The sequence below is a fragment of the Passer domesticus genome, chromosome 15, assembly GCF_036417665.1.
Source record: "Passer domesticus isolate bPasDom1 chromosome 15, bPasDom1.hap1, whole genome shotgun sequence".
Classification (NCBI taxonomy): domain Eukaryota; kingdom Metazoa; phylum Chordata; class Aves; order Passeriformes; family Passeridae; genus Passer; species Passer domesticus.
In genome coordinates this window covers 10132234-10144303 of record NC_087488.1, presented here as the reverse complement: position 1 = coordinate 10144303, position 12070 = coordinate 10132234, and the positions used below count along the sequence as shown (strand labels likewise).

The window sequence follows — 12070 nt, the reverse complement described above, 5'->3', positions numbered from 1 at the left end:
AGTGACCCATATTTTTTCAAACATTCTAATTAGTTTTCCTTCCAAAGAAAATATTTTACCTGAATAATAAAATTGAATACAATTATCTCTTTTGTTGCTTTAGTAAATGATTAGTAATTCATTATCCTATTTATAATGAATTGCTTTCTAAAATAATCCCAGAATGTTGCTTGTCTGGTTGTCTGTGGATTTAATGGATGAAAGGCAAAATGTGATCCTTTCCCATTATAATTAGTGATATGTTATGTGAAATACATAAAATGTATGACATAACTTTTTTATGTACAAACAGCCACCATCTCCATTTAAATAGCTCTTTGCTGCTGTAATGCTGAGGCTGCTGATGACAGAGCTGGGTATGTACTGTGAATATCCAGTGGAAACATCAAGCTCAGTCCTTTATCCTTCATTCTATCCCATCTCCCTCCCATGAGCCTGGACATCAGAGCTGGGCCCCTGGGCATGAGTGTGGCTCCTTGCAGCTGAGGTGAGAGCCACATTTTGTAAGGATGGTTATTCAAACAACACCGTGTTTCTGTGGTGTAACACAGGCAGATCCTGTTCCTGATCCCTGCAGTGCCTTGGGTCTGAGCTACTCCTGAGCTCTGCCACTGACCTCATGCAGATTCCACACAGAAAAAATGTTGAGATTGGTAGAACCTACAGACATGAAGTTGAAACCTTCCTTTGTAGCCTTCCAGCAGGTCCACAGTGCAAGGGTGTTCTCATTTCACTGCTGAAAACAATTCATTGCATCTCAGCACAGCAGGCTGCTTGATTTCCCAACCCACCCTATCATAATTGGATGCTGGGCCTTTGATGTAATTCTGTGATAAAACATCATGTTGTAATATCATCTGGGGCATTATGGCAGCATATCATTACAAGGACTTGTTAGAGCACTATTCTATAATGACAGGACACTTAAGGTTTGCTGTGAATTAGTCACTGGTAGCAGCTAAATAACCAAACCTTCCAATCCTTTGTTCTACACGTTAGTCACAGTTTGCTCCCTATCTTCAAATACACCACAAACATCAAAAAAAATCCCAGGATGCAAAGCCTCGTCTCCTATCTCATCCTCAGGAATGCCAGATTCACTCATTTACAATTTCCACAATTAAACATCTGTGGTAACTATACGAGACTAATGGGATGAGCAACATAATAGTGAGTAATCCAAAAGGTACTTACAAAGGAAAGATATTTATTTAAACAAAACCCTTCCTGTACACAAAATGGGACGTGTCACCACGTATCACTGCCTCGTGTTTCTTGATTATGCACTGTTATCATGGCCAAATTACTGAAGCTGCTGTTCAGCGTGGGAGGTGTTAAAACCTTTTTTTAGAGACAGATAATTGGATCAACTAAAGGATGTTGATAGTTTTATTTTCAGTTGGTTTTCTTCAATATTTTTGATAACATTATTCATGCAGAAGGAATATTTGTCTAGCGGGCTCAGTGAGCTGCCAGAGGGGTGTTAAAGGTCCTCAGTGTAACTGTGAATAAAGCCCCAAAAGAATCCCAATTCATTTACCACAAAACAGCATCTCCAAGCACCAGGAACTGAGCTGATCACAGGACCCAGCTCTTATTCCAGATCACTGTTGTAAGCACAAAGATTGGCTTCTCTATTTAGGAATGTTGAGACACACATTCTGCTCTCCCTCCCTACAAAAGAATCACATCCCCTGCCTTCAAACATAACCTTTCCCTGTCAGTGCTGTCTTTTTGCATTTAACAAAGTGATTTGCTTCTTCACCTGACAGAGACAAAATAAATATCACTGGTTCTAACCTCCACCTTCAGTCATCAGTGACCTAATAGTGTTTTTTATATAACTCGAGGCTTTTTTCTCAATTCCAAAGTCCAGCATCCAGAATTTCACATTTTAAGGAAAATTGGCTTAAGGAAACTTTATTTTAAAGCTACACAGTAAAAGAAATCTTCTTATTTGTGTCAATTGTTTTCTCTTAGTATCTATCTTTCATTCTAAGATAGATTTAGGTCAGAACTCTCTGATTTCTTCCCACAAATGATTAAACTTGCACGTGGAGAAACAAACCTCTGGATTATATTATATTACATATTTCCAATTGCTAGTAGAAAATTCAGTTTGCATTAATTTTAAAATGTGTTAAATAGAGATAAAACAGCTCTTTTTAAATCCATTCCTTGTAAATCATTAAGGAATTACATTCTTCTTAGGAAATATTTTATATTTGGATTTGCATGTGCCACTAACATCCTGCAAAATTTAGTACAGGTTTCATTTCTGTTGACTCAGGAATATCTAGCAGATTTTTGTGAGCTTGATTAGGAAGGTTCTGCTTACTTTGACTTCAAACAGGTAGACTTTCAGCAAGTTTTAACATTAAGATATGAAAATGGATTATAATTGTAAATGTATCTTATTAAATTAATTTAAATTTACTTTATTTACATTATTAAATTATATTAATTTCACTTTAGCCCACTGAACCATTCTATGGAATTGACATAGTTAGTTAAAAGAATTATTTTTTGTGAAAGAGAACTTAAGTACTACCTCAAAGAAGTATAAGTGCCAATATGAGTATAAACTCATTCTCAACAGGATTCCATCCTGATTTACAACAGAGTCACAAGTGGGTACATTTCTTTCCCCACATGTTACTCTGATGATGTTGCCATCCAAATTGTCAATTCATGCCAATTTTTAAGCTGTTTTTTATGTCAATGACAATTACCTTATGCTGAAATAAATGGTATGTCTGTGGTGATAAATCTCTATTTTAAAGCTTCCTGTACAACCTTCCTCCGAAATTGTAAGAGAGAAATGGTGTGTGTCTATTCCCTCCTCAGGTACAGGAGATTTAATTAATTTCCACTAATACAAAAGGAAATGCAAAGTTCTGATTTTTGTGCAAAGAAGCTGTTGTAAAACTTTCTCAACTACATTAGAAATTCCTTCCACCCTCTCCTATTTATTTTTAGCAAATATTAAGCTGTGTGGACTATTACATTTTGCTCCAGATGCAGCAAAGCAGGACTGAATAGAGTGAGAAACCATTTAACCAAATGAATGTCTAATGCAGTCCTGATCTAAATATACATTGTATGTGTGTCAAGGGGAAAAAAGCAAAGCAGAAAGAACATTCTCACAAACAGACCAAGTAAGAAACAGGAGATCAGACAAGGAGGTTGCAGTTCAGCACCTCCTCATGCAATACTTCATGCAGGCAAAGCTGGGGAGGCTGCTCAGCAGCTCTCAGGAGCTGGTCCTGTGTGAGATGGCTGAGAAAAGCAAATGTCACCGCGTGAGGCTCTGGGTGCTCTTACACTGGAGGTGTAGGTGACAGCAACAGCACTTCTGAGAGGAACACTTCAGCACCACTTCTGCCTAAGTGTAAGGGTTTAGTAAAGCTACCTACAAGGTACAGAACCAGGCAGTGCCTCTGAGAAACAAACCATCCCCAACTGCAGCATGCTCCTGTAATTAGCTGTTTTTAACTAAGTATTTGTTGATGTAAACTCTGCTTACAAAAAGCTTTATCTGCTTCTAGACCTCTTGAACAGCAGGAATCTTTTCTTCACAAATCCTTTCAATAAAGGAAGGCAAACTTTTGAGTGCAAGTTAAAATATGATTTGATGTCTCTCTAAATAGGAATTCTAATACTAAATTTTGATTAGTGTTATATGTCACCACTTGAATGTGTCACCTACTGAAAGACAAAAATTGTTTGGAGTCCTACCAAACAGGGAATTCTTGACCAACCTGTCTATTCCATTTCCATACCACTTTATACCTAACTAGAGAAAACAATCAAGAATAAGTTTCATACAAGCACTAGTTCTCATTAACACTGAGCAAGTTGAAATTCACTGAAGATTAAAGGACATTTTTTTTACATATGCAGGCACTCACCTTTCATTTTAAATAGCCTTAATAACCCAATCCTGTGCAAGTGCTCTAAAATTAAACCAGCAATTACCTTAGACCACTTGCATTTCCTTTCAACAGTCTCTCACTGGCTTCCACACTCAGTTTTAGTGAAAGCAAAGGCTTCAGGCTAAGGACCCTCTGTGTATGGGGGGAAGCTCATCCCAAATTGGAAATAATTTGTGATACTGACAAAATGAATTTTTAAATGAAGCACTTGGATGTGGAGGGCAGATCCAGAAAAGGATAAAAGAACAGAGTGAGGAAGCTGCCAACAGAGAGACAATTGGTCTCGATGCCTTCAGCTGGAGTGCACCCCTGGAAGAAAAGCACAAGGATCCAGGATTTAGAGGAAGGTGCAGCTCATTGCTGCACTGCAAGGGAAGGATGTACCTTGTACTGAAAAGTTTATGCTTTCTTATGTATTTTTCTCACATTAATGAATGTTGTCTTCCAGAGCACTGACATTTCAACATGAACAATTACACAGAGGATTCACAGAGGTGAATCAAGACAACATAAACAGGATCAGGAAGGATCTTGTCAATTGAGGAAGGAGCACAAACCAATATATCCTGCACATGTAAACTGGTAAACAAAATTTTTAATATTTTCATTATTTTTAATAATTATGGGTTAAAAAGATCACATTCAGAACAAGAACCAGTTACAGAAGGTAACAATTGGTTATAAATTTCTGTGCTATTTGGTAATCAGAAGAGAAAGAGGCATAAAATACTTCAGTGCAAATTTATTAGAGAAAGCAATGAAAGCTAATAAGCAAAGCTTATGCCACAGACAAGGAACAACTCACTAAAAACAAATATCAGATGCATTTAAAAAAACCTTGACCCTCTTAAGAACAGCACCTTACTTTAAAAGTTTACTTATTAACTGGTTACATACAAAAACAAACCTGAAATATGTAGCTCATTTTCCTTATCCTTGCAGTCTGAGAGTCCAAAGATCATCCAAGAATCAAAGCCCTTCTATCTTCCACAATCCTTTTATCTTTTTAATAAAGTTAATTCAACAGAAACAGGTTTACAAAATTATCTACATTTTGTAGTCTTAGAGATGAAGTTGCTTTTCAAAGCTTTGACCACAGTGAAAAGGTCTCATCTCATTCATTAAATGTCAATAGTTACAAATTTTCTCTCCAGTCCCAGAAAAGAAAAATTGGTCCAGATTAAAAAAAAACATTTATCTTCACAGGGAGCTGCTGTTTTCTTTTGATACCAATGCAATATAAAAACCAACAAATATACCTTAGTGGGATGTTTATGGTATATCAGACAACACAGAATCTAAATGAATTCTGAAGAGTAGAAAGAGGTTTGATGACAATTTGCTGACTATATATGAATCTCATAAATCAACCTCTATATACACTGAGTAATCAGGAATCAATGGTAGCTGAAAAAGGCATTTTATTCTTCATATTTTCAAATGTAAATTATTTGAACATGAAGGAAATTCAATCCAAAGGTGTAAAGCTAATCAAAACCCACAGGCTGTAGTATGTTCAGCAGGAGGATCTCTTTCATATCTGCACACAATACAAAAGGGATGTGGAGTTTCAGTGCTGTGAGCTCCAAAGGGTACAGTGACTACCACTGCAAATTCAGAAAAAACATCATAAGATATTAAACGATATATGAAAACAGTTATCAGTACCTTTAGCTTAAAGTTTATTAAACTAAAAGTTTAATTCCTCTGCAAGTGTGTGCTACCGTGGCTAAGTAATTTTGACCATCCAAATATTTTAGAACATGGCAGGTAACATACCTGCTTCAAGAAATTAGAAAATGCTCATGTCAGATCTGCTTGGAACTTCCTTTAATGCCAAAGCAGACTAGGAATTTTAAAAATAACAAAACCCCCACAACTTTGTGTCATAGTGTACCATATAAACATGATGAATGATTTCCTCTTGGGTTATGGGCATGTGCCATCAGCACACTGCTGGAAAACTGCCTAACAAGCTGACAGCCTCTGAATTCCCCTTGTGTGAGCACAGCCCAGGTTATCTATTTATAAAGTCCTACCACAGGTGTTGCCTACAGTGGCATATTACAATAAGCAGCAGTTAAAGAGCTTTTCTCATTTTGATGTGACCCAGGTGCTCAGTTGTGTCCTATCATTCTTTCTAGTCAGTGCTCTCAATTAGAAATTTGGAGAGCCTGGCATCTGGCACAGGAAGACACAGAAATGAACATTACCATTTCCCAGGGGTCATGGATTAAACATGGCTTGCACCTGCTCTGCTACTGCTGAGCTGGTAAAAGCAAGATTATCACTTTTACCCTTTCATTGGTTAAATTTTACAGCTTAACTACCCACCAAAGTATAGGCCACTTTTAAATTTGACTCAAATATAATCTTCATTCCACACAAACCACTAGATAGATTTATTTTTCTTAAAGATATGTCTCAAAAGGCTGATTCTCTGAACGTAGGTACAGAAAATATTATTTTTATACAGCAAATTAACACAATTCACATTACATTCCTACACATTAAATACTTCTGTAGTACAAGAAAATATTGCAGTGCTCTCTGTGCATAAGCAGTAACATCAGTGTGTGATATCTGGTTTTTCCTCTGCCTAGATTTGCTTATAGTTGGAGATCAGGACAGTTACAAGAGCTTTCCTCCTCACTGGCTGGTCCCACCACTGGCAAAGGGCTTGGACACACATCCCTGCTGCACTGTGCTTTTCTCCAGCTGGCAAACACGAGCCTGGCAGCCATCTGTTAACATTCTCCATGCTGATCTAGATTCCCTGCCTGGGCAGACCCCCTGCAGGGGAAATATCCGCTCTGGGGATCCCTGGTTTCATGTCCTGGAGACTTATCCTGCAGAGGAGGTGCTAATGGGAGAGAAAGTGGAGAAGTGTGCTGCTGTGGCTGGGATAGAGTTAATTTTCATCACAGTAGCTGGTATGGGGCTGTGTTTTGTATTTGTGCTGGAAACAGTGCTGAGCAGAACTCACACAGTCAATGCCTTTGCTGCTCCTCACCCCACACACCTGCCAGGAGAATGGGGTGCACGAGGAGGGGACACAGCCAGGACAGCTGAGCCCCACTGACCCAAGGGATACCCAGACCCAGGCTTCAAGTTCCATGTTTAAAGCTGATGGAAGAATAGAGAAGGGGGGACTTTCAGAGTGGCGTCATTTGCTTTCCCAAGTCACTTACATGAGATGGAGCTCTGCTTTCCTGGGGTGGCTGAACCTGACTGCCCATGGGAACTGGTGAATTAATTCCTTGTTTTGCTTTGCCTGTGTGGGTGAATTTTCTTTATCCATTAAACTCCCTTTATCTCAACTCATGAGTTTCCTCAATTTTACCCTTTCAATTCTTTCCTCATCCCATCAGGCAGGTGTGAGTGAGTGGCTGCATGGGGCTGAGTTTCCATCTGGGGTCAAACCACAAGAAGAAAGAAGGTCTCTAGAGCTGCAAGCTGGTCACTGCAAGGCAGGAGATCCTGTATGTGCCCCACCTTCACCTGCCAATGACTCCCAGAGAGATCTGAACAGCACCAGTTCCAGCCTGAACCCAGGCTCACCTCTCTATGCTCTGGCGGCTCAATTAATGCACACTGCTCTCCTTACAGAGCAAACTCAGTGAGAAACACACAGGAGCTCTGCCACAGATTGGTTTCATGTCCAAAGAGCTCACCAAGGGATATTGTTTCCCATATGTGCTCTAACTTCTCTTCTGCTCTGTCTTTCCTGCCCTTGTCTGGAATGCACTTTGTCCACTACTGAGAAATTCAGTGCCTCTCCAGATGGCTCTGGCTATTTTCTTCCCTTAAGCAGAGTTTTGTGCTGCTGTATAGAACTGCATGACATTACAGAATATGAGAGAAAGTGTGTTTAGTGCTGTGCAATGCAAACAATGCTCACTGTTAGAGGCAAAAATCTAAATAAGACATAGATACAAAGGTCACCATTTGGAACACAGCATGTAGATAATAACTTACAGATTTGCTGATTCTATGATGAAGGAATCTTGCATTTAATGATTTCTAGGTATATATAGATCATTCACATAGAGAAAGAATATTCACTAGTCCAGAGGATCAATAAATCAGTTGTTATACACTGAAAATGGCTTGACAGCAAACACTAACCCAGTTATGTTTTATTTTATTGCTACTGCACAACAAGCAATTAGCATAAGCACTTGTGATAATTACAAATTAAAATATGCAATTGGTCATGCATTTTGTGTATGTAATTTTGAGTCTAATTCATCATCTGGCCTGGGAACAGCTATCATATATAGCCACATTTATTTACAGAAAGAGACTCTTACACTGCAACTGATTGTTTTGTGCAGTGATTTCAGCATAAAGGAGACACAGTCAAATGTCAAATGGATTTGAAGTAGAACAGTCATTCCTGTGTTCTCTGTCTACTGCATTATTATTGATATGCTTTTGCTTTTTGCTTCATGGAACTATATTTGGCAGAAGAACTCAGGCTCCTGCCTGATCTTAAAAAAATTAAAATTACTGGGGAAGGATGGAACAGAATTGCACAGATAGATTTGCACATGGTAGACATACAAAATCCCAGTGAAACAATGCCTACATTAGTGCTACAAATTCCATAAGCCTTTAAGCTGCCAGAAGAATCCCTCATTGACTCTGGCCTTTGTTTAAATGCTGCAGACTTCACAGCAGTTCCGGCCATTCACACAGGGAAGGGTCAGCCCCCGAGACTGAGAAGATATTGCAGAGATTACTAGAAAGGAAGAAATACACCCACTTAGAAAGAACATGGAAGAAAACTGTGCCTTTCAAATGGAACTACAAGAAGCAGAAATCAGAATCTCTGGCTATGTTTAGAAGCACAATATGATCCTATTTACACAAAGGCCTCAACCCAAATAAGTTGAGGAAACTCTCATTCCCAAAATTAGGAAAAGAAAATGTAACTTGTATTCACTTAAGACTCCTTTCAGACTTGCTCATCTTTCATTATACAGTTTTGTAGATAATTAGTTCCTAACTGAGAAATTAAAGATGAAGCACACTAAGAGTGAAATAAACACAGTATGGGAATGAGATGAGAACCCAAGGAAAATTTCATATCACGTTTCCTGAAAGTGAGCTTCTGTCAGAAAGATGATCATGACTGCATTAACAAGCCCCCTAGTTATTCCCAGCAACATGACTTTCAACAGCCTTTGATACAGATAATGACAGCTTTGCAGTATTAAAGCTTAATTTGGGGTGAATAGAATTCCTCCTTGATTTTTCTCTCCACGGACTCTGATGCAATTAATTCCCCTGACACTGCTGCTTATAAAACCAGGTAGGTCAAATTAAAGCAGTTAATAACAAATATATGTGGACCACAAGGTTTTTTCCCACTGCCTGCAGTATCCTGTGCATAATTTTACATAGAATCAATTGACTCTTGTTAAAAAATACTACATGGTTCATGTAATAAGAGGTTGAAATTCTTGATTCTACATAAATATACATTAACAGCTTCAAGAGGAAAATTGCTGCAAGTCAGAACTTTATGTGTCTTTCAGAAATGTGAACTGGATCTAGGTCAAAACTGAAGCTTTAAATAAATACCATAAATAAATTGAAGTCTAGACTGTCTAGTTCTGTAAACAGGAAAGATTATTCTGTATTTTCTGTGACATGTAGCTCACATTAAAATACAGTTTGGAACAAAGAAATGTATGATCACTCATAAAGCATTTTCCCCAAATGCTAATGAACCATGGTGAACTAAAAAAACAGGTGAAGCTTCTGGGACCTTCCTTTCTGCTTAACCCTCAAGCAATCATCCCCTGGAAACTCACATTGTGCATCTTCAGGTTACAGAATGAGATGTGAAATGTTGAATAAGGCTTCTCTATTCCACAAGCCAAATAAGTCTTTGCACTTTGATTCTGCAGTCAGGACTTGAACCCAGTGCTGAATCATGTGCATCTTGCAGGGTCGCAGCCCTGATTTGGTAATACTGCCTGGCAGTCAGAACAAGAGTTTCCATTGCAAAGTTCATTTTATCAAAAAAATAATGTGAATATAATGCTGGATTGATGCTGCAGACTACAACAAGATGAAATAGTAATTGCCTTGACTGTAGAAGCACCAAAACAAAATGCTTTTCTAAACCAACCAGTCGCCCTGAATTGGACCTGGGACATATATTGGCAGTTAGGTACTATTAAAATACTGCTGCTATTAATTACAGTGTCATGAATACTGTCGTATCCTTGTCATCTCTATTAAGCTGTCACACATACTGCTGCATGTGCAAAACTCCCCCTGAGCTGCAGCTGAAAGATGATGCACACATTTGCCCAATTTTCTTCATCAGTTTTTCATCCTGGTAGTATCTGCAGTGACACTCTGCCTAAGAGCTGAAATCATGCACAGAATCCTATCTACCCAACAGGGCTTCCAGCCTGCGTAGCATTGTACAGACTGCACAGAATTCCTGCATGGAATTACTACTCTGAACCACACAAGCTGGACTGTTTGACCAGCTTTAGGTAATACTCCTGTTCACTCTCCATCCTAAAACTGCAGACACAAGATCAAGTGTTTATTTCAGCAGCAACTTCCCCCAGGTGAAACAACTCCTGTCTCAGCCACCTTTCCACACAGGCAAGCAAAAAGAACTCTTAGAGATGCAGGTGCCTTGCCAAGACCACAAGAAATTTCAGATTGTTTCCTGACATTCTGCTGATGGGAAGAAGGCCTGTACACTTTGTTACCAGTAGGCCAAAAATTCTTTGCCAACCATTCTATCTTAGAAACTACAGCACTGGTGGTATGACTTTAAACCATATCGTCCTTTTGCAGTAATCAAACTCCTCTAAAGATGTGCCTCTGAACAAATATCCCTTTAAAAATATTCTGAACATCAAACAGCCCACAGAAATACCAATGGGACATTTCAATACTGAAATTGCTGTTCCTATCCTCTCTATTGAGAAATTACCTCCTAATACCCTCTCAGAACTATTAATTAACACCTACTAAATTGTTTTGCAGACACAATATGCCAGGTAAATGCCAATCCTTTCTGTAACATGCCACAATGGAAATGCATGAGAACAGCAATAAAGAAACACAGTCAAAAAATGTTACCAGACAACAGGAGAGCTATTATATCTGAATTGATAATATTGCAGTTAAAGAACTGTTCTTGCTACATGGAGAAAGGCAGAAGTTCTGACCAGAGCTGCTAAACTGTGAACACTGTGGAACTGCTGGCACTTTGAAGAGAACTGGGCTACTTTTGTTCTGATAGAATGGTTTGAAGATGAATCAGATACAAACTTATTACTCTTTCTCCAATTCACCAAACCTTTTACTGCTGTACTCCTGTCTAATTTAATTTTACATCTCTGAAAAATTAAGCATGATGCATTGCAGCCACTGGGTAATGGGTGAAAGGGAGAGCACTCCTTGAGCTGCACAGCCCAAGTCTCACCCTCCTGTAGGAGACAAGGATTGCTCTTCAGACTTGCTGCTGTGCTTTTCCTTCAGGCTCCAGCCACAACGCATGCTGCCCTTAGCTATTATCTAATCTAGAAATGCACAATATTTACTTTCTGCAAACAGTTGCTCCTGAGCCTATAATGGCAATTCTTCATTGTGCAAACATTTGGAAAATGCTTTGCATCACCCAGCTCTGTCTGGAGGCGCTCCCAGCCACAGCAACTGGGTGTGTGCAGACACAAGTGACTGGGCCAAAAGAACTCCAGCAATGTCGTTTCTCAACAAGTCCTTTATTTTTTGTTTGATGTTGCAGTCAGTGCCAAGAAGCAAATCTCTGATGGATTCAGGGGATCAGGTATGTAGTAGCATATTTCTTCCCTGGCTCTGCTAAAATTTATAACCTCGGTGAACAGCTTTGTGATGTGGCTAAAATAATTTCTCTGAAGAACAAGTAAGACATGCAGATTTTCTCAAGCAGATGCCTCCATAGGAAGTGCTCTGACTATTCTCATTGGCTGTGAATGCCAGAAAAATAGTGGAAATATGACATCCACAGGGGAGCAAATCAATAAGCACAAAAATCAGCGTGTCTGTACTTTTTCTTCATATTAATACTGCTCTATGACAATCCTGAGAGGGTAGCCAGGGCTTGAAGACCTGTG

The 12070-nt window shown here is 38.9% G+C and overlaps 1 long non-coding RNA gene across 1 annotated transcript in view; it reads right to left on the bottom strand.

Moving 5' to 3' along the window:
* Positions 1 to 4629: 4629 nt before the first annotated feature.
* The window catches only part of LOC135281764 (uncharacterized), a 57249-nt gene continuing 49808 nt past the window's right edge, over positions 4630 to 12070 (bottom strand). Inside the window, exon 3 of the long non-coding RNA XR_010348279.1 lies at positions 4630 to 6798. This is a non-coding gene — a long non-coding RNA (uncharacterized LOC135281764). The remainder of the gene's footprint in view (positions 6799 to 12070) is intronic.